The 23446-nt window shown below is 41.3% G+C and overlaps 1 protein-coding gene and 1 long non-coding RNA gene across 23 annotated transcripts in view; one reads left to right on the forward strand and one right to left on the reverse strand.

The window, feature by feature from the left end:
- The window catches only part of KANSL1 (KAT8 regulatory NSL complex subunit 1), a 150303-nt gene that overhangs the window by 84436 nt on the left and 42421 nt on the right, over window positions 1-23446 (reverse strand). The gene's annotated exons all lie outside the window — the stretch shown is intronic.
- LOC310691732 lies at window positions 10470-22993 on the forward strand. Its single transcript, XR_014518549.1, has 3 exons — window positions 10470-13363; window positions 13745-20949; window positions 21197-22993. It is a non-coding gene; the product is annotated as an uncharacterized lncRNA (long non-coding RNA).

Raw genomic sequence — 23446 nt, forward strand, 5'->3', positions numbered from 1 at the left:
GGAACAACAGTTCAGCCTGCCAGAGCCAGAATCCTGTTCAGGGTTACTGCACAGAGCAAACAGATGCCATGATTCTCAGGTTTTCTACCTTCACTTTAGGTGAATAAGATATTTTGATTAGGTTTTCAATTTTAATCTTATTAGCAGCACAAGCCTGAATGTTCCATGCTGCCCTGCATGGGCCCTTCCCCGGGGAGCAGTGAAAAACATCTCCATGGCCCATTAAGCCTCCATCCTCTTTGCCAATTCCAAATAATTAATTCTGACATCTCAGTGTCACTCTGGAATACACATTTCTTAACAATCTTGCTTAACACACATGCAAAAATGTATTATTTGTTTGTAGAAGAGCCCAGGAAAAACCAGAAAAGAGCTGCAATCCAAAGTATCAAAGCTTTTAAAAACAAAACACTGGTAAAACACTGCTTACATTAACCGGATGTCCCAGTGATAGATAAGAGCAGGAACAACATGTGCAAGAAAAACACAAAGGCCAAAAATAGTGGAAGAGTAAGTAGAACACACTGAATTGTAGCCAACTAAGTCCTTCTCGGAGTAGACCCACTGAAATTAATGAACACAAGCTAGTAGTGCTTGTTAGCTTCAATGGGTGTACTCAGACTAGGGCTAGCACTGGATAAAACCCAGTCCCAAAATAATCTCTTAATTCTGAACTCTGTTCAGACACTGCAAACCAACACCAATACGTTACAGCATTGCTCCATGTTCTGGATTTCCCACACTATTAGTCTGATGCAGATGAAGCCGAATAAGTCATTCCTTGGCTTCAAGGCAGCTCCCCCTTCGCCCCAATGTAAATATATTTTGCATGTTTGCTGAAAGGAGGACTAGCTGCCCTTTTACTACCAGACTCCATTCAAGGTTTTAGGCCATGTGCCTGAGTCACTCTTTTTTTTTTTTGCGCTGCGTGAGTCATGCACATGAGGGTAAGCAAGAAGCACCCCCTCCCACCCCTAAAATTGCAACTATGCAATGTGATCCATCTCAACCTTCTGCCACTGCTGATTGTTTTCAAGTAGGATACAAAAAAATGTTCTCAGGAGGATTTGGCAACCATTTGCAGCTTATAACGTTTTTTGCAAAGCAGCCCAGTCACTCCTCTGCTGAGCCAATCAGTTCAACAGAATGGGCTGCACTGTCCCTGACAGTCTGTGCAGGTTAAAAAAGGCTTGCAAGCGGCAAGCACTACTTTTGAGATCTGCTGAACATCAGTGTTTCAAGTTCCTGTCACCGTTGCACATAAAATTGTACATACACACACTTCCTACGAAGACCTCTTAACAAGGCTCATCGAGTTCCCAGGTAGTTTCCCATCAAGCCGTTCGCCAGGCACAGACTTGCTTTCTTTCAGATATGCAGCTACAGCAGTGGACACATGCAGACTTTTAAATGCTTCTGTATGCACATGAAGGCGCAAGAGACCTGGGCAACTCTTACACAAGTGACAACAATATGACCCAATTATGGGTCCACAGGTTATTGAGACCCTTTCCTAGGAGTCTGGAGGTGCCCTAATTAGCTTCCTCTTGCTCTGGTATGTATTACACTCTGTACTTGATTCTTTTCAGCTAAATCCTTCTCTGCCCCTTTTCTTGGAAGGCATCATATATTCTACACCTTGATGCACTATAGAATTACGCAGAGTTATTTAATATTTAGCCCAAACCTGCCTACCTTATCATTTAACTAAAACCATTGCTCTTAGAGCGAATAATCACTTTCCCTTTTCTAAAGTTCTTTTAAATGTTTAAATGTCTCCCTCCTTCCCTTCTTAATCTTCTGTGTGCCAGACTACATCTTCAGCCTTTCCAAATAGGGTTTTCTCTTTTTCACCATCACCACACTCTCGGGGTCTCTTCCAGCTGCACAATTCAATATTAATATTAATATTAATATTAATATTAATATTAATATTAATATTAATATTAATAATAACGTTATTATTTATACCCTGCCCATATGACTTTTCCCCAGCCACTCTGGGTGGCTTACAGCATATATAAAAACATAATAAAAAGTCAAACATTAAAAACTTCCCAATACAGGGCTGCCTCCAGGTGTCTTCTAAAAGTTGTGTACAGTGGTACCTCTGGTTATGTACTTAATTCGTTCCGAAGGTCCGTTCTTAACCTGAAACTGTTCTTAACCTGAGGTACCACTTTATTTTATGGAGCCTCCTCCTGCTGCTGCGCTGCCAACTTATCCCCAGTCTGTGGTGCCTAGAGCCACACAGAGTACTCAAAATGAAGTAATGCTTACTGTGTCATGCAACACGAATTACAAGTTGCTGGTGAAAGTGGGAAGAGCTTTGCTTTTGCTAAAGTTACAGCACATACTGTCAAAGGGAATGAGGAGAACAAGGGTACAGGTTTGTGTCCTTGAGTTCTCAATCTCTTCCCTCCCTTGGAGCTCTCAGAAATTTCTCCTGATTAGTAAGCTGCACAAAGCTGACATACATGGAGCAAATATTTGGATCGGAATCTGCCACCTCTTTTTTTTAAAATATTTATTACTTTTCCAACAATTTAAACACAACAACAAAAAAAGACAATACAATACAATACAATACAAAGACACTACATAACACTAACACATTAAACTAACAAAACAAAACAAAAACCGTTTAAAACACATCAAACAATTTCAATATCTTATCTTTCATTCGCTTATTTCAACGACCTCCTCAAACCTCCCTTTTTGTATTCCACTTCTGTTAATTGTTTCAGCAATTCCTTTCCATCTTCCTCTGTTTACTATCCTATAATTATCTCAACACATTCTAACCTAATTTTTTCCTTTAATACTCTATTAATCTATTTATACTTAGTTCCTTATAACATTTCTACTAAAGCCTTATAACTTCATTCCAACATTTTTCTAACATTCATTAATTTTACAGTATTAATGCCTTTAAACTTTTTCCAGTCTTCTTCCACCGACTCTTCTCCCTGGTCTTGGATTCTGCCAGTCATTTCCGCCAGTTCCATGTAGTCCATCAACTTCATCTGCCATTCTTCCCGGGTGGGTAAATCTTGTGTCTTTCAATACTTCACAATAAGTATTCTTGCTGCTGTTGTAGCATACATAAAAAAAGTTCTATCCTTCTTTGGCACCATTTGGCCGATCATGCCCAGGAGAAAGGCCTCTGGTTTCTTCAGGAAGGTATATTTAAATATCTTTTTCATTTCGTTATAAATCATCTCCCAGAATGTCTTAATCCTTGGGCATGTCCACCAAAGGTGAAAGAATGTACCTTCAGTCTCATTACATTTCCAACATTTATTGTCGGGCAAATGGTAATTTTTTGCAAGCTTGACTGGTGTCATGTACCACCTATAAATCATTTTCATTAAATTTTCTCTTAAGGCATTACATGCCGTAAATTTCATACCTGTGGTCCATAACTTTTCCCAGTCAACCATCATTATGTTATGTCCAACATCTTGTGCCCATTTAATCATAGCTGATTTCACCATTTCATCCTGAGTGTTCCATTTCAACAGCAAGTTATACATTCTTGACAAATTCTTGATTTTTGGATCTAGCAATTCTGTTTCCAATTTTGATTTTTCCACCTGGAAACCAACTTTTTTGTCCAAATTGTATGCCTCCATTATTTGGTAATAATGGAGCCAATCTCGCACACTGTTTTTCAATTTTTCAAAGCTCTGCAATTTTATTCTGTCTCCATCTTGTTCCAGAATTTCCCAATATTTCGGCCATTTAGCCTCCATATTGAGTTTTTTCTGTGCCTTCGCTTCCATTGGTGACAACCATCTTGGGGTTTTCTTTTCTAACAAATCCTTATATCTTATCCAAACATTAAACAATGCTTTTCTAACAATATGATTTTTAAACGCTTTATGTGCTTTTACCTTATCGTACCACAAATATGCATGCCAGCCAAATGCATTGTTGAAACCTTCTAAATCCAACACGTCAGTGTTTTCAAGAAGCAGCCATTCTCTCAGCCAGCAAAAAGCAGCTGATTCATAATAAAGTTTAAGGTCTGGCAGGGCAAATCCACCTCTTTCTTTGGCATCAGTTAATATCTTAAATTTTATTCGAGGCTTCTTGCCCTGCCAAACAAATCTGGAAATATATTTTTGCCACTTCTTGAAACAATCCATCTTATCCAAAATTTGCAATGTTTGAAACAAAAACAACATCCTTGGCAACACATTCATCTTTATCATAGCAATTCGGCCTAACAATGATAACTTGAAATTTGTCCATATTTCTAAGTCCTTTTTCACTTCAATCCAACATTTTTCATAATTATCCTTAAATAAATTCACATTTTTGGCAGTCATGTTAACCCCTAAATATTTCACTTTCTTAACCAATGTTAGCCCTGTCTCCTCCTCAGAATCTGTCACCTCTTAGCTATATCTGCACCACACACAATTAATACACAAGGATGCTTCAGATATTTACATGACTAATTATGCAAAAAGGATATTGTAGAGTTGGAAAAGTTTCAGAAAAGGGCAAGCCAAATGATCAAAGGGGGTGGAGTGACTCCCCTATGAAGAACTGCTGCAGCGTTTGGGACTTTTCAGTTTACAGAGAAAAGGCAAGTGAGAGGTGGCATGAAAGAAGTTTATAAAATTTTGCTTGGCATGGAGAAAAGAGGATAGAGAAAAGATCTCCCCCCATAACACTAGAACTCATGACCTTACAAAGAAGCTGAATGTTGGAAGGTTCAAGTAGCCAGTGTTCAAAATTCACCAGGTGCATTTTGCACTGCGCACTTGCGATCCAAGTGAAAATGCCCAGGCAGCAGGTTGTTCCTGAGGTCTCCACCATCTGGAGGTGCATGCCTGGATCCAGACTGTTTTCACACACTAGCAGCATATCCTATATAATTGTAGCTATCTGTATAATTCCCATGCACTCTGGTTTCCGTCACGGTGTTCCGTTGTGCCAGAAGCTGTTTAGCCATGCTGGCCACATGTCCCAGAAAGCTGTCTGTGGACAAATGCCGGCTCCCTCGGCCTGAAAGCGAGATGAGCACCGCAACCCCATGGTCACCTTTGAATGGACTTAACCGCCCAGGGGTCCTTTACCTTTCTTATATAATTCTATCCATTATATTTTATCTGCATGATGAGAATGAATTTCAGGAATCAAGAAGTTGTAATGAAAAATGAGACTTTGGAGCCATCTGGCCCCCAAATGGCTACTAGGCATTCTGTTTTGGCGACTGTAACCCTGCTTTAAGGAGCCATTTGGCACCTGGCTTATATATATGAGTTTCTAATACTGCTCCCAAGAGAGATGGATGCCAGCCACCAGAAGAATGGGAAGAGATATGAAGTCAATCCTCAGTTTCTTCCAATTCAAGTCTCCACTTCCTTATCCCACTCTACCAATATTACTTCTGGAAGGAAAGTGGACACAATTATACAGGCAGGTTATATAACAGCCCCACATTCCTCTTAACTACTACAGTACTACCACCGTACTTTTCACTATGTCATGTCTGGGACTTCTTCAAAAGTGCTTCTGATATGAGGACTGTCAAATTACAAAGAACTTTATGGTTTCTTATTTTTAGATTCTCTTGATTTCAGGACAAAGAAGTCCAGGGGGAAACTCTGGGCATAAAACAGTTAAGTTCTGTCCTTTTACCATTTACACGCAAAAGAGGAAGAAAAGAAGCACATGTGAGATTCAGGAAGGGGAAAGCTTCCAAAGCCTACTTACATCTTAACACGCCTAAAGGCCAGAAACTTTCACATGAAGTAATTTTCCACCCAATACAAAGTCAAACCCTCCCTCCCACCAAACTTGGGAGATTCTAAACAAACCTGCTAAAACAGATTACTTATCTTCCTTCCTCAAGTGCTGTTTAAAGGGACCTAATATTTTATATGATTTTGTTTGTTTTTCACACAGTGGCATTTTTAAATTTATTTAGCTACAGCAAATTACTGTTCTGGTTCACCAGAGTTTATTCTTGTAAAGAGGAAGCTAAGTGACCTAAAAGTGCAGAAAGCAAGCCCTGAAGAAAAGCTAGCACAAAACTTAGCGCTTCACACACGTTTTCCTCCAAACTTGCACACAGCATCATTCCCAAACGGTGGTTCAGAGCCTGACGGCTGATCATAACGGTGTCGTCACATATGCCGATGCGAATGTAATCCATATGCCCACCTAAGACCCTGTAAAAACCACAAGTAGTTACGTCCTTAAGATATCTCTAGATTTTCCCACAAGGGATCTAATATACACCTGACCTGTCTCATCAGCACCGTTTGTTCACATCTGACAGTTGCTATCTGCTCTGACATCTCTGCAGGTGCACGGTTGAATGGCCTGACCAAAATGAAAGTCATACTGGTTCAAGGAGAGAATGTGTACTTTCTTCAAGATTATCATGCTCTTTGACATATGCAGATGGTAAACGAACCAAGTTTACCTCCAATCATGTCCATGATGAGGAACTAGAAATGAAGGCTGAAATTAGTACAAGGCAATTGCTACTCTCAGGAGTCAGACTGCATGTCTTTTACGAAATTATCTCTCCACCCCCCCCCCCCCAGGGTGGGAAGTTGGGATGTTGGAAGAAAGGGCCTGGTAGAATGAAGACTAAAACCAAGGTATAATGCTAGTGTCGGCAGATCAATATCCACCCCACAAAAATAATAATACAACAGCAACAAATACGTAATGGGTCAACCACACAATCACAGAACTTGGAATAAGAATTCCAAATATTTAAAGGCACGGAGCTTACAATTAATTAGATAAGCTCCAACAGACAATGACCACAGAAATTGGGTAGGGAGCAGCATTCAGCAACAAGGAATGAGAGACTTCACAGTGCCCAAAGTAGCTCTGGACTCAAATATTCAGCAATGGCTAATTAGGCTGTGTTGCAGGATTCAACTGTTCTTGCAGAATTCAACTTTTCTTAGTACAGGTTTTTCATTTTTAAAGAACCCTACATGCAATATCTTCAACTGAGTCTAACACAGGAATGCCAAGTATGGACCCTGTACTAATTGGTAACCAACAGTTGACCCAAATGCATCATAAACCAGACACGAACATAATTTACCAAATAAAAGCAGGGGTCACCACTGAAATTACAGGACATGGATTTCATGTTGGAAATGAAAAGGCCTGTTGGAAAGCAGTCTCAAAATGGCCGCAGAGACATTCTTTGTAATGTTGGAATGAATTTATGCAAACAGGAGACCTGTAAAATAAGGTGATTTGAGGACTTTACAAGATACATATTTAACAGCTTTGCCTGTTCCTTTAAAGAGAGCCATTTTTTGAAATGGGACACTTCCCTACAGAAGAGTTTTGAAAAATTTAAGCAAGAGAATAAAATGTCTCAAGAAACACTGAGCCAATGACTAATAACTCTTTTATTTAACAGACTATATTACAGAATATATTATAGCTGACGTGTATGCTTCTGGACACACTGATACAATTCTCACAGCCAGTCAAAGTTGCAAAGTCACACCTGCACTTATGTACATTTCCACCAACTCTGCACCAGAGTTCGAAATTCGCCAGATGCATTTTGCACCTGGCTATTGGTCAGTTGCGACCAAGTGAAGATGTCTGGCTGCCAGGAGGGTGCCTGATGTCTCCATCATCTGGAGGTGCATGCCTGGGGATCCTTGGATCTTGACTGTTTTAACACACTAGCAACACATCCTGTAGACTTCTATCCATGACATTTTTATCTGCACAATCAGGACGTATTTCAGGAATCAAAAAGTTGTATTGAAAAATTCAACTTTCAAGCCACCTGGCCCCAAAATGGCAACCAAACATTCCAATTTGGCATTTGTAACCCTGGTTTAAGGAGCCATTTGGCACCTAGCTTATATATGTGAGTTTCTAACACTGTTCAGTATTATTTCCACTAAGAACATTTAAGCTTTAGATGTTACTTCTTAAAATAAACCATACATCTATCAAAAACGAACTGTTGTGCTTCATGGGGGATTTCAGTTCTAACAGGCAGTTTGGACATCAACATACTTCTGCCCAACTCCAGGGGGTCAAAGCATTTTTCTCCAGAGACAGATGCCAAGCATGTAGAGCCAGTCAGTCAGTCACCTATATCAAATGGCTAAAGCTAGCAACCTGCCCCACACAGTTACAGGGCAGCACGGCATAAACTATTAAGCCATGATGGGCACATAAAACAAGTGTCATTTTAAAATTAATTAGCCAGTGATTATCTAGTTCCAGATATGTATAGTTCAGCAAGTTCAAAAACAGCTATTAGCAATGTGTGTTTTCCAGCCCCGCTGCAATAAAACACCCCCTACCCACTCAGGCTCCAATGCCAAGACAAAGCTATTTAATAGATGGGAAAGAGTTTGAAGAAGAACATAATTAAAACACACACACACAGAGAGAGAGAGAGAGAGAGACAGAGAGAGAGACCCCAACAACAACAGCAAGTGCTCTTGCTGTTCCATTTTTGTTCTTGCAGTCCATAAATGATCTATTTCAATGACAGAAGTATTTTTGGGTGCTCAAGGACTGCTGTCAAAACCAGGAACACGAGACATTGAACCAAAGTACAACAGCCTTGCTTACATTACGCAATGCATGAACCAAGAATCTCACCAAGCTGTATGAAGGAGGGAGGATTGAAAATACAGTAACTATGGCTCCAGACAGATTTTTATTCTGTCTCAGAATTAAAATGTGCTTCAAGCAACACAGAAATCAAATGGGATGATCGTGTTGGAGAAGCTAGGCAAGGCACGTTATTCGAAAGGTATTAGCAAAAACCCTTTTAAGTCAGGAAAGGAGCAGTCCACATATGGCCAGGTTTCGTATTGCCCTGTTATCAAGAGGCATTATATACAGCACCAGAAACTTCAGACATCTTTGTATTGCTTTAATACAGCAACTGCTCATTGGATGCTTGACAGCATCCTGTTAATGTAATATTCTAATATGTAATATTATATTGTAATATGTAATATTACAAGGCTGTAATATTGTCATAGCACTTGCACTGTGTCAAGGCAGAAACTGGCATCGGTGCCATGTTATTCCTCCTCACGGTCATTACCACCTTACATTTCATCTAGCAATAATTGTGGGAACACAGCTTAAGTGTGGGTGGGCTGCAACTCCTTGTTTATCGATAGCTGGGGAAAATAATACATGCCTACATATATGGAAGTGAATGATACTGCAATGCCAAGAGAAAAACTGAAGAAACTAATTATCAGGCCTGGAAGGATTCCAAACAACTGACCACCCACATTCCTACCCATCTGACGATTTACAGGTTTGAAATATTTAGCTGAACATATGTAAGGTTGGCACCTAAAGGTCCACAGCTTGCTTCTAATAAAGCAACTTCCACAGGATTTGAAATGTTTTCCCCCCCAACTGCATTAAATGAATACAATTAATAATATAACTGTAGAAAGCAATGAATAAATGTTAATAACCATCATCATACTCTGCACTCTTCAGGGCTAGAAATGTCTCTGAAAACGCAGTCAGGATCCTCAATTCTGCACCCAGAACTAGTTTTTGGATTTGTGCAGTGTATTGGTAAAATGCACACACAGCCCTGCTCATAAGGCACTACCAGTAGTCACAGCTCCCTATGTGAAGAACCTGATTGGAAGACACGCCCTATTACCTGGAAGCACTGTCCCATAATCCTATGTGGGCAAACATGAATTCTGAATGTGCTCAAAGGCCCTCTTCATTACTATTTCACACATTCCAGGACTGAGACTTGGAACTGACAGCAGGTACTGGGACTGAGCCCTGATGTTGGGATCTATCACTGGCCACCATTCCTACACCACCATTTCAAACTTTTGGAGTGCTTTGTAAGTTCATACCTCATCTAATCAGACAGTTATCCTATGAAAAGATGGTCAGATGGACTTGCATAAGACCACTCAATGCATTTCATGGCCGATTATGAATGTGGCCATCACTAAAATGTTAGTCATCACAGCCCACTGACCTCATTTCTGCACATGACACAGTGCTAGCACTTGAAGATACCCCCCAAAACACAGAAACCACCCTAAAATGTAGAACCTATGAATCTCCTACTACTACTACTAAGTAATTTATAATGAGTGACAGTTTTATCAAAGGGGGAATGGTAAATGTATTAAGCATCAAATTAGCTAACTACATGCCTAGCTAACTTGGTCAATGTAGAGGGACTCTTTGTACCCTTACTTCTATTAAAAAAAACTGGTATTAACTGGAAAGCTAATACTATGGATAGAAGATATGATGACTCTTGCAACAAATGAACAGATGGCTTTTAGTTGCAGATTGTATATGCATAAATATAATGATATTGGAATGAATTTATAAAAATTATAATGACCTGTTAATAATTGTATAGCCATTAGAATAATACCATTACTTATATACCTTTATATCATATTGTATTACAGTTTTGAGCATCTTTCCCCCCCACTTGATTTGTCCACTGAAGTTTTTCAATAAAATATCAATATAAAAAGTAGCTGTATGCAAAGCAATGTGCCTGGAGAAATGTAGCCCACTGTATTGTTTATTTGTGGCTCTCACTTCCTCCATCTACCTCTCTGTGTCTATGCTGTAGGTCAAAGGGGTACTCTTAATTCAGTTAAAAGAGAAAGACTGGAACAAGGAATAGGTGTAAATGTACTGTGTAAGTCGGATTAAAACTCAACTTCATTTGACCCAAACTATTAACATTGCCAATCTTATACGTCACTTACACTGACCAAAACTCTTAATCCAATAAATACTGAGTATCTGCTGCCAGTGGCATCTATTAGATTGGCATAACATCTTGTTTTGTGCCAAAATATACCCCGGTACAACTCGTGACAGTGTACAAACATGGGCTGTTGAAGGGGAAGAGCCAGACAGATTAACCCAGGCTCCCTCAGACTCACAGCAGCAGCATAAAGAGTAGTTTATATATATATATATATATATATATATGCTGAACTCAAATCAAGAACGAAAACCGCTGTCCCCTATAACCTTCCCGCACTCCACCTCCACAATCACTACAAAGCACAGCTTAGCTAACTCTGCAGCCAAGCAGAGCATAGCAGTAACAAAACACAAACCCCAAACAGAGACCCCATAGGTCAAATAATTGGCTACCCAGCACCTGTTGTTGTCCTGAGGCAGACAGGACTCTTTGTTCCTGCTTTATGATCCAGGTGGGCTGTGGTCCTTCAGTACAGTCCTGCTGTACAGATTAGATCAATCTGCCCCTTTCTGGAAATAACATGGGCAAGTTATGTGTATCCCACCACTCTCTGCAAACAAAATCATTCTCTCAATGGAGCAATCAGGGTGCATTGACTAGGTCACACAGGCGGCTGATTTGTATCTGTTACCTCCTACTAGCAATAAGAGAGGGTTTTGTATGGTTATTAATGCAAAATACATTTAGTACACATTTCTTGTGCACCAGAAATGAACTGCAAAATCCATAGAATTTTTCCATGCAAAAGCTCTTAGGTTTCCATGAAATACTACTATTAAGAGACCTTTATAAAACTAGTCCATTTCCAGCAAATATAAACACATACTGAATTTATGCCAAACCAGTCTTGGTTTATCTAGCTCAGTACTGTGCACACTGATTGCCAGTGGCTTTTCCAAGACGTCAAGAAGGGGTCTTTCCTAGCCCTACCTGCAGATGCGAGGGATTGATCCTGGGAGCCGTCCGTGTGCAAAGTCACTGATCTATGTCCACTCCCCATTTAAAATGTTCATACGAAAGCTTCTCTTTACATAGCTCATCTCTAATTTAATCTTGACTATTTGCTGATGACATACACATTCCACCAGATCCGTCTTTTATAATTTTTTTAAAAGCACTGCTCCTCTCACCTTCAGTTTCTACATCTTTCTTGGCATAAAAGCTTCTGAGCAGCGCTCAAAATTCCCCAACTGCAACCACGGGGGAGATTTCCAGATGTCAGATTGGTGACCGACATCTCCATTGAGCCAGGCAACTCGCACACAGCAAAAGATGCATGCCTTAGTGCTTCTGTGCTGCTGCAAGGCAGCAAACTTTGCTCTGTGCTTCCGCGTGGGCTGCAATCCTAGGCATACTTTCGAGGAGGAGGAGGAGGAGTTTGGATTTGATATCCTGCTTTATCACTACCCTAAGGAGTCTCAAAGTAGCTAACAATCTCCTTTCCCTTCCTCCCCCACAACAAACACTCTGTGAGGTGAGTGAGGCTGAGAGACTTCAGAGAAGGTCACCCAGCAGCTGCATGAGGGTAGGAAAGTCCCCCTGGACACGGAGGGACTTACTTCCAAGTGAACACGCCTAAGGAGAAAGGGGGGGGTGCATTTGCACTTGTGCCTACATAACCAAGCTTGCCCAGCCCCACATTGTCGGCATCTCAGAAAGGCCAAGCTGGCCTGGCCATCCCGCCCCAAGGAGTGTCTCCCGTGTTGCAGTATTAGTTCATGTATTTGGGTGTGGGGGAAAATTACTGTAATTGGTAAATTTGGCAACTGAATTGTTAAATATATTAACAATGACAATATACACAATTCATTTTTTGCTTTCCAATCTTGGGGGTGGGGTGGGGGGTGGGGGAATAGCGCCTAGACATTTCATTGTGGAGACCGTAACCTAGGTTTAAGGAGTCATTTGGTGAATGGCTTACATATCTGAGTTTCTAACACTGCTCATACTATGTACAGTGGTACTTTTGTTCTCAAACGTAATCCATTCTGGAAATCTGTTCGACTTCCAAAACATTCGAAAACCAAGGCGCGGCTACTGATTGGCACAGGCGCCCCGGAAACAATAACCGACAGCCGCATCGGACGTTTGGCTTCTGAAAAACGTTTAAAAACCAGAACACTTACTTCCAGGTTTTTAGCGTCCGGGAGCTGAAAAGTTTGAGTACCACAGCGTTTGAGAACCAAAGTTCCACTGTAATGCCTAACACTGCTTGTGCGAAATAAGTGACTCTGCTGGGGTGAGAGAGGAACCAACATGTTAACTGACTGGAAAGACTCGTTCAATATTAATTATTGATGATGATGATGATGATGATGATGATGATGAACTAGTCGCTTACTAGAGAAGTCTAAGCAACTTACAGTTAAGAGCCCCAAAGGCACAGTGCAAAATAAAAAGCCAAGCATTCCAGTAAAAACATTTCAACAAAAGAACTACCAAAACAAAAACAAAAATTTCAACAGGAAGAATTCCATTAAATAGGCCATCAGCCAACCTAGCAACACTCGATCTAATACCTGTGAGGGATGTATGGAGTGTTAGGAAAGGAGTAGTACCTCTGGTAGGAGATATATCATGCTCCTTCTGGGGTAGTTTGTGTTGACATGCAGAGGGCCGGGAGGCTGGCTAGCCCCAGCTGGGCCATCTCCTTCCAGTCGTCCCGCTGCGAAGACCATCGGCCTCTACTCCGATGTAAATCAGCGACCCGGGCTTCAAAGCCAGGGCATACTATTAGCAGATCAAACTGCGCACACAGAATAGGCATGAAGTTTGTGGAAGCATACTACAACTACAGATTTATAAATCATAAATCAGGACCAAGAAACATGTCATCTCTCTCTCTCTTCGTCTTTGAACAGGAAAAGCAAAAGCATTACATTCCAGTTCCCAGCAAGCTGTGCTGGAATGTAAACAGACATGTGACATGCAAAAGTTCCACATGTCTGCTCCTTAAGGTGGAATGGAAATTCTCAACAGTTTGTTCACCTTTGGTCTCCACCCTGCACTCTGCTCTCACCTGTGACTTCCAGATGCTATCACCATGTGACAGCAGTCATACCCTGAGAACAGCTTCAACTGGTCAGCTAAACCAAGTGAGGGTAGCCAATGTGTCTCAAACTCCTTGATGAGTGAGGGACTTCCCCTGCATGCAAAGACAGACATCTGGTGGATTGAGCAGATGAGACCAACAGTGGGCCCAACAGTCAAGAAGGCGATTTCTGCATGTGCTGTAGAAGGAAGTGAGGCACATGGGGTTCATCAATCTGGAAAGACAGTCTTGTGCAGTATCTTTGGAAGATGAAAAGGCTAAGGAGTAAACCCTACACAAATCCAGAGTGGAGTCCCTAAGATAGTTGGATGGTGCCTTGTACACCTCCTTCAGGCAACACCTGCAGCCAAGCTGGCACCAAATGTATCACTCTGCTTTCCTTTAGATCACATCAGCGAGGCAGCCCGGGACCTCCATACACATTGCCCAGGCTTGTGTCCCAGGGAGGTCACTTCACCGCTCCTAACACACGGTTGGACTTCACCGCTGCAGGTGCACTCCAGTCTCTTGAGACAGATGGATGCCAACAGCAAACAGCAACAGCAAAATAGCTGGAAAACAATATCTTTTTGGCACCAGGCTAAAAACTAACAGACAGACATCACTGGGAAGAGCATTCCACAAACGGGGCCACAACTAAAAAGGCTCATTTCCCTAGCTGTTACGCTCCAAACAGAAAAGGATCGCAGACAAAAACCAAAGGGTACAGGCAGCTCTATATTAGGAGATGTGCTCCAAAAGATATGGGGAGTTTTAACTCTCCCAATACCCTACAACGGATTATTATTATTTTGCTAACAATGAACCACTGATTGGTACTGATCTTGGGCATAACCAAGGAATTTGCTTCTACATCATTGTTCGGGGTAAGTTAGTTAGACGTCTAGTTAAGCTCTCAGGAAGATGTGCCACTGCTCCCCTATCCAAATTTAGAAAATCTAAATGTTATTTATAGAAACAACATTTTATGGACACATAGACAGCGTATGTGCTGAAAGATGGGACTTGATAACATGTCCTGAAATGGATTCCGAGAAACCTTTCTGCAAAGCTGTCTCCTAAAATGAAATAAAATTAAAAAATCAGCAACTCAACTACACTACAGTCACTTAAAATTCCCTCAAGAGCTCAAGTCCCTTAAGGGCACAATAAAGGCAAATGTTTTATTCCAAGTATTTTGAAAATCACACTTCAATCTCCAATTTGAAGTAATACTAAGATATTATTTAGTACTTAGTGGAAGATGATATACAAAGTACCTTTGGAGGACTAACAAAGCTCATTCTTAGCCATTCAGAAGAAATGGATTTGCAGTATCTTTTAACTTACAACATCTGTGCCATAGCTACAAGAAGCGTGTGGTTTTTTTCAGCTGGAGCTCATCGGAACTCAGTTCCAGCACCTCTCAGTGTGGGTGCCATTGGCATTACAGTGGTACCTCAGGTTAAATACTTAATTTGTTCCGGAGGTCCGTACTTAACCTGAAACTGTTCTTAACCTGAAGCACCACTTTAGCTAGTGGGTCCTCCTGCTGCTGCCGTGCCACCGGAGCACGATTTATGTTCTCATCCTGAAGCAAAGTTCTTAACCAGAAGCACTATTTCTGGGTTAGCGGAGTCTGTAACCTGAAGCATATTAACCTGAAGCGTATGTAACCCGAGGTACCACTGTATAAGAGAACATGGGAGGCGTTCATGGTGAGTTCCGTCACCTCTATTTCTAGCTGGCTGAAAGAGATAGAGCTGCAACATAAACCTCTACTATTGCCTCTTTCAGTTACTATTTGCATGCAAATTTCTACTGCAGCATATTAAACCACTAGATAATTTCAGGGGTGTAAAAACAACCACCACTGGCACTTAAAAAACACCCAAGTCAGGAGATAGGTACTGGGATTGCTGCAAAAGGGAAGAAGCAGAATTTCCCTGCTGTCTCCTGGAAAAATCTCATTGGCTCTATAATTTTGCAGGCTTTGTGTTTTTTTAATCCCTGGTAATCCAAGTATGCACCATTTGTGGTTATGATAACCACAGGACATGTCAGAAGCACTACATGAAATGAATGCTAAAGGGGCACAAACTTGAAAAAACAAAAAGGACTAACAAAGGGAACAACCCACTCAAAGTCAAAGGTTGCAACTCCCATTGTTTTCAGTGAGAGAGGATTAAGCACTTGATTAGGCCTCTCACTTAAATAAACTTTGTTTTGATATTAAATTTGGCAGGGTTATGCCTACAATATCTTAGTGTCACAGCATCAGCATATTTAGCAAAAATGAGTAATTCTATCTCTGTCATGTTTAGTCATATTTCAGTGCTTTATTACCCAAACCGTGCCAAATTCCTATCCAGCTTTTTGAGACCTCATAATTAAACTAGCTCAGGGTTCTCAATCAGTGTTAGAAACTGGGATAGAAAGGCTAGGAGCCAAATGGCTTCGGGGGCCTGGGTTGTGGGCGCCAAAACAGAATGTCTAATCGCCACAGCGGGGGGTGTGGGTGTCAGCAACACATTTTATTTATTATTTTGATAAGCATGAACTAATATGAAATTCGCATAAATGACACATTGTTAATATCACATTTTTTGCAGAAACTGTTAATACATATTTAATTTGGTGTTTACAATAAAAATGTTGGTACCGTACTTCAGTTTTCAAAACACTCATTATTGTTAAATGCCTTATAAATATTGTCTGGCCTTAATATATACTTCAAGGCTTCAAAGCACATACATTTCAGTAATCCTTGACTGTCAGCCAGGTGTTAAAAAATGGCACCGACTTTTTGAGGTGCTTACAAATGCCGAATCTTTAGGTGCAAAATGCGCCAGGTGCCCTGCTAATTTTGAACCCTGTTCTCAAGAACCTTCATCTTCACTGAGTCTTTAAGGTTCCACTGATTTCCCCAAAGAAAAGATTTCATCTTGCCCAAGCGTTACTTGTCTGTCTTAAAAAAAAGTTTTCCCTCTGAAGCCATCACTGTGGTCAACATCACATCTGACCAAATGCCATACCCCAGAAAGAAGCCCCTTTTTACATCTTGAAGTTCATTCTTGCCTGGCTATACAATATAGCATTTTTTCTAAAGTTATCCTGCTCTCACTAAGGAGAGAGACACAAGGAGTATCTTGGTATTTACCCAGAATACAAGATTATGCGCAAAGTGGCAGACAGACATTTCGGGGGGGGGCGGGGGGAGTGGTCTGAATGCATACCCCCTGAGAATGCAACAAGTGCAACATTCACCACTCCTTAGATATGTGAATTTAAACCCACCATTCGTCACCTTTCAAGGGGGGGTGGAGAGAAACATCTCTACAAACCAAATAGCAAATTCAATACCACAGCTGAGCTAGTACATCAAAGACCTAACTGCTGGAGAAGGGAATAAGAGATGCATTGTAAAGAATGAGCCAAAAGATGAGAAGAAATAAATCACTCAGCATGTCATGATTAAGATTCCTCGATGTCAGAAGTAGGCAACTTGCTCAGTCTTAAGAGATATATTCAGACTCTTCTGGTGAGTAGGATATGCTAAAATTCACCTTCAGTTTGCATGTTTTTATTGCAGGCAGTTAAAGTGGTTTGCAACATTTCCTTTAAAATGAGTAAGAGGAATCTAATTTTTATTCCCATTCCAAATCCCATTGTCCCTTCCCACACACCTAGTGTATATGGAGGAGCAGGGTAACTCTTCAATTTCCCAGAACTTGACACACAATGGCAATTTGGGATGTTGTTTCCAGACGTTTCGTCATTTTAATTTCAATGGTCTACCCATTGAATAGAACTTGGTGAGATACAACCCAGAGTATTTGGACTAGCAAAGCAGGACTGTCTTAAATCAACCATTACAAGCTTTAACTGACTAGAGTTTGTGCTGCCTAGCAAGTCAAATATTGCTGTTATTGCTACAGCACATTTCAGTGCACAAAGTGCATCACAATCCTCAAGTGAGTCTCGTGACAATCTTTTGAAACAGGCAAGGGCATGAGACTCACCCAAGGCTAGCAAGCATGATTCCTTGGTCAGCAGGCATTTGAACACACTCTACCCTTCAGAGGCTGTTGGACTAGTTTCCAGATTTCCTGACCACTGGCTATACAAGGCTGGGCCTGATGGGAGCTGGAGCCCAGCACCATCTGGAGGGCACAAAACTGGCCATCCTTGGCCAGCCTACATCTAGACTGAACACCTGTGTCCATGTCACAACAGGGGCTTCAATTTATTGAACCCAACACCTTCTATCTTTAACTTTATTGATGTATTCTAGAATACAAGTCTCATTTGATAATAATTTTTAATAATTTTCAATTACAATCCAATAATAGCCTCATTATAACAATACCATTTTATAATACAATTATTAATGCCAATCATTCAAATACAAAATTATACAATTTAGATAAGGTGCTAGAATTGATGGTTAGATGGTTTATAATATTCTGCTACCAAAACAGTCTTGTATCACACTGCAGATGTTTCTACAGGGAACTCTTTCAGAATGGGAGATAAACAGCTATCAGACCGTATCCATTCATAACCAAAAATTTTTTTCAAACAGTAAAAAAAGTCATTGATGCATGTTAAACCTCGACTCCCCTCCCCCTCTTTTTGAGGTTCCTTAAATTTACTCTCTTTTCCCTTTATATTTATACCTTTTCTCATCTATTTCATATAAGTTTTAGCAACTGCACATTTTTACAACAATCCTGCTAATGTCTTAATTTGTTTACAATTTGTTTGTAAATATTCAATAAAAGATTCCCATTCCCTATTAAAATAGTTTGTTGTCTTGGTTTCTTATTCTTCCGGTAAGATTCGTCATTTCTGCATAGTCCATTAATATCTGTATCCATTCTTGTCTTGTCGGGCCTTCTTACCATCTTTGGGCAAATACGATTCTTGCAGCCGTGGTTGCATACATAAATTTCTATATTGTTTAGGTACCGCTGATCCCTTATTTTCGAAAAGAAAAGCTTCTGGTTGTTTTTTAAAAAACAAATGTTATCTTAAACATCTTTTAAATTCATTATATATCATTTCCCAGTAGGCTTTAGCTTTATTGCAAGACCACCATTTATCTACGAATAGTATACCAAGCTATAATTGACCTCAGAAGGAACTACAGCAATACACCTTATTTCTATTGTTTTATTTAATCATGTGAACCACTGTGGTATATAAAGAATTCTAAATAAAATAAACCAAAATATCCTCAAAATAAAAGTCTACGCTTACTCTTTGATCCATTACCATTTGCCTTACCCAATTAAGAATTGTGCACACCCTGATTTAAAGATTCAGTTGATTCATCTACCAATTAAAGCTTGCATGGCTACTAAAAACCTTGGCAATACAGATCTCATTAGGGATAGCACACAGGGGCAAACCACATCGTTTCCAAAATAGCATCAGATCAGTCAAGCTGAAAACAGGCCAGTAACGGAATGCTACTATAATGAGAATCCAACCATCTTAAGTCAATCTGTCTCCACAAAACTACCAATAGCTACCACAGCCAATGAGAAACAGCAAATGTCTCTAGGCAACAAGGGCGGGGGATCCAGAAATCCTTGTGCTGGAGGGTAGAGAAGAGACTATGTGAGTCTGAAGCACTGTGACCTCTCCCCTATGGATTCCTAGGAAAAGAGGCAAGGAAAAAGCCACCTATATCCAATAGGTTATGAAATGCAAATGCCAAGCGAACAAAGAAAGGTAGCAGCAAGCAAAGACAGCAGTCAATGGGCATTGCTAGAAAGGGCTCATTACTTTATTTTGGCTAATTTCTATATATTAATGCTACAGTTACAGCACATTACTATCTAGGCCTAATAATGTGTGGCTAGCAATTCCTACCAAGACTGAAAGCTGCCTTGGCTAGAAAAGCTGCCAACTGAGCAAACACACAATGCTACAACAGGGTCACACTATCGAAAGGAATTGAAATGCTATTTCGGAGCTTGGGGCAGAAAGACAAAAGGAAAGGGCACTAACATTCCAGAATATCCAGTTATGAATTCTACTGCCCTATTAATTTTACACACTAAAGAGGCTTACAGTGGTACCTTGGTTTACGAACTTAATCCATTCCGGAAGTCCGTTCTTAAACCAAGGCGTGCTTTCCCATAGCAGCTGGGGACTCAATTTACAAATGGAACACACTCAACATGTTCTGCTTCCAAGGCAAAGTTCCGAAACCAAAACACCTACTTCCGGGTTTGCAGCGTTCTTAATCCAAGCTGTTCAGAAACTAAGCTGTTCTTAAACCAAGGTACCACTGTATTTCCTTTACCTGTAAACAGAAGCAGGTGCGCTTCTCCAAGGTACAGATCGAGACTGCATCTCTCTGAAGGCAGTTGACCCCACTACACCAAAATATAAACCCCTTCCCTCAAAAGGCTCTGTGGTTTGGAGACCATCACTTCTGACCCAAAGAAGTGAAAATATGAAGCTATGACCAATGAACAGTTAAGACTTTATCTCAAGTGCAACGTCAAAACGACAAATTTCACATACCAAATGAACTTACATTAATTTCATCATACCCCAAATGGTCTGTCACTTGCTTCTAGCAGTCCGGGGTGGAGGAGAGTGGTAAACCTTGGAGCCAAAACATTATAATTGGAAAGGTACTAAGCATTTTTATCCCATGTTTGCTTTTAACCAACTAGCAACGTGAATATGGCCTCTGAAATAAAATAAGATGACTTTCGGAGATCGAACTAAAATTTCGCAAAGCAGAATCCACACAACACAGTACATATTTTTTTTCATGAAACAAGAGTAGGGCATCTGTAGCAGAAAGCATTTGGACTGCTATGAAAAGTAATTGATCATTTGCGGATAATGGGGGGGGGGGAGCACGGGTGTCTGATACTGAGGCGTCTTATAAGAGCTACAGTGAAGTCGTAGGTTACCACAATGAGGTTACATGAGGCTATGCATGCAGGCAACAATTGCAGGCATCCCCAGCAACAACTGGAAAACACTCCTCCTGCCTGAGACCCTGGCGAGCCACTGGCAATTGGTGCAGACAATACTGAGCTAAACGGACCACTGATCCAATTCCATATAAGGCAGCTTCGCATGTCCACACAACAAGTTCATGGTTGTCTGCCAGACATATACCGTATTTTTTGCTCTATAAGACTCATTTTTTCCCCTGCTAAAAAGTAAGAGGACATGTGTGTGCGTCTTATGGAGCGAATGCAGGCTGCACAGCTATCCCAGAAGCCAGAACAGCTTTCGCTGCGCAGCGATCCCTCTTGCTATTCTGGCTTCTGGGATTCAGAATATATTTTTTTCTTGTTTTCCTCCTCCAAAAACTAGGCACGTCTTATGGTCTGGTGCGTCTTATAGAGCGAAAAATACGGTAGGTGATTATGGCAGCAGGCGTAGGCTCAGCCACGCTCAGCAGAAAATCTGCAGACCGTGCATGACACCATTGTATCACATTGGCTTTGTGAGCAGTTACAGCAAGAGCCCAATGGTAAGGTCAAGGCTTTTTAGTTCGATCAGATTCATGCCCCTTCTCGTCTCCCTGCAGCAAATGCCACCTCCCAGCAGGAAAGACAGCACTGGGACAATGAATGCTATGATTTTACAGAATTTGCTGCAAATTTGCCCCAAGTACTGAACTGAACAATATCCAAAACACGCAGAGGTTTGTCAGATGCCATCCATGCTATAAAGACACTGACCCAGCAGCTGAATTTTGCCTATACGTCTCACGGCCCCACATAAATAAGATCTTATTTTTGCCGAAATCTACCCTGCACCCATTCCTCAGTCTTCAACTCAGTCAGTCTTTCATTACAAAGTAAGTATCTGTCCCTCTGAAAAACGTCTGCCTGTGCAACAAGCCCCTAGGCCTGGGGCTACAGTAGGGGTCAGCAAACTTTTTCAGCACGGGGCCGGTCCACTGTCCCTCAGACCTTGTGGGGGGCCGGGCTATATGGGGGGGGGGGATGAACAAATTCTTATGCCCCACAAATAACCCAGAGATGCATTTGAAATAATAGGACACATTCTACTCATGTAAAAACACGCTGATTCCTGGAATGTCCGTGGGCCGGATTTAGAAGGCAATTGGGCTGGATCTGGCCCCCAGGCCATAGTTTGCCTACCCATGGGCTACAGGAATGCCAGTTGCAATCCACTGGTTGACCACTCAAATCATGTGTGCATGATCAGCACAGGAGTTAAGTTGTCAATTTTGCTTTTTATTCTCATCCCCTGCTCTCTTTCTTTCTTTTGCATCCCTGCATTCATGAGCGCCTATGCATGGGGAGAAGAGTTCTGGTCCCAGCCACACAGCCCAGGGCAATGCTGTTTTAAGAGCAGACAGTTGGGCTATTTTCTTTCCAGCCAGCCTCAGCGCAGGCGCTGCTCTGCATGCTGGGGAAGCCTCTGCTCTCCAGCTTCACTACACAACAGAACACCATCATTACGCTCTTCATAACGGAGGCCACAGTTGCCAGAGCAGCCTCCCGCCTCCCCATCTCTTTGCATTTTCTGAATTCCTTCAACAATGCAATTAAGTCTGTCTGTCTATATGTGCAAGAGTTATGTTATACATGTGACTTGGAACATTTGGTCTTCTTTATGTTAACTTATCTACACTGCCTACACTTGGTAGTTCTTGATTTATACTGATGACACAGTTGTACTGTGTTTATGTTAGGTTAATATGTAGCCTCACATCGTAAGTGGGTGGCATTGTGAGACAACAGGGGACTTGTAAACATGTGCAACGGCTGCGCACGCATGAACCCAGCCTTTCTTGTGAGCGCAGACTCTGATGTACCTGGTCCTGCATCTTGAGCCACCATTTTGTGACTGGCTCCATTCTCCCACAATGCCACTTCCTTGTAAACCCTGGATCTCTAGCTAATTAAAAAGAGAGAGCAGGACCCACAAGGCCGTAGTCTGATCACTCCTACCAGACAAGACTTAATCCATTGTAAGACCCTGATATAGTCTGTATTATCTTGATAATCAGAAGACCTGGGGCAGATTTTCTGTGTTGCGTAGGGAAGAGACACGTGCACAAGCAAGGCTAGCTCCTGGAGACACTGTAACTTTCAATGAATGGCCAGACAGCAACACCCCCAATTTAATTTATCACAAGGCGCTGATAAGATGAAGGCACAGCCTTTTCCAATCCACAGCTCTAGTATTATTTCATTCACAAAATAATTAAGGCATTGTCTCCAGCCGATCCAGGGCAATGATAAGCACTGACCCAGGACGGAAGGATTTTAACTAGCACATTATTTGTGAGAGCTTTGGACCAGCTCAGGGGTAAATACCAGACAGCAATGTCTACACAGGAATTCCTATTAAATAGAGGGGGGACCCCAAATGAAAGCAGACACAAAGAAAAGGGCACAATATGCTGCTCAGTTGCATTTTACTGCTCCTTTAACCAGTTGTTACCACTTCACAGCCATTACTTTCAACACCTAAAGCCCTGCCTACCCCATTTCCTTCCACGCCTTCTCCAATTCCAGAGACACCTATTGCTTTCAGCAAGATCCCCCACACCCTACTTACCCCCTCCCTCCCTCCCTCCCCTTCCCCATCTCCAGTGCAAGACATAATAGATCTTTGATCCCATCTCTTGC

This window comes from Podarcis liolepis, assembly GCF_965112155.1.
Source record: "Podarcis liolepis genome assembly, chromosome: 13".
Classification (NCBI taxonomy): domain Eukaryota; kingdom Metazoa; phylum Chordata; class Lepidosauria; order Squamata; family Lacertidae; genus Podarcis; species Podarcis liolepis.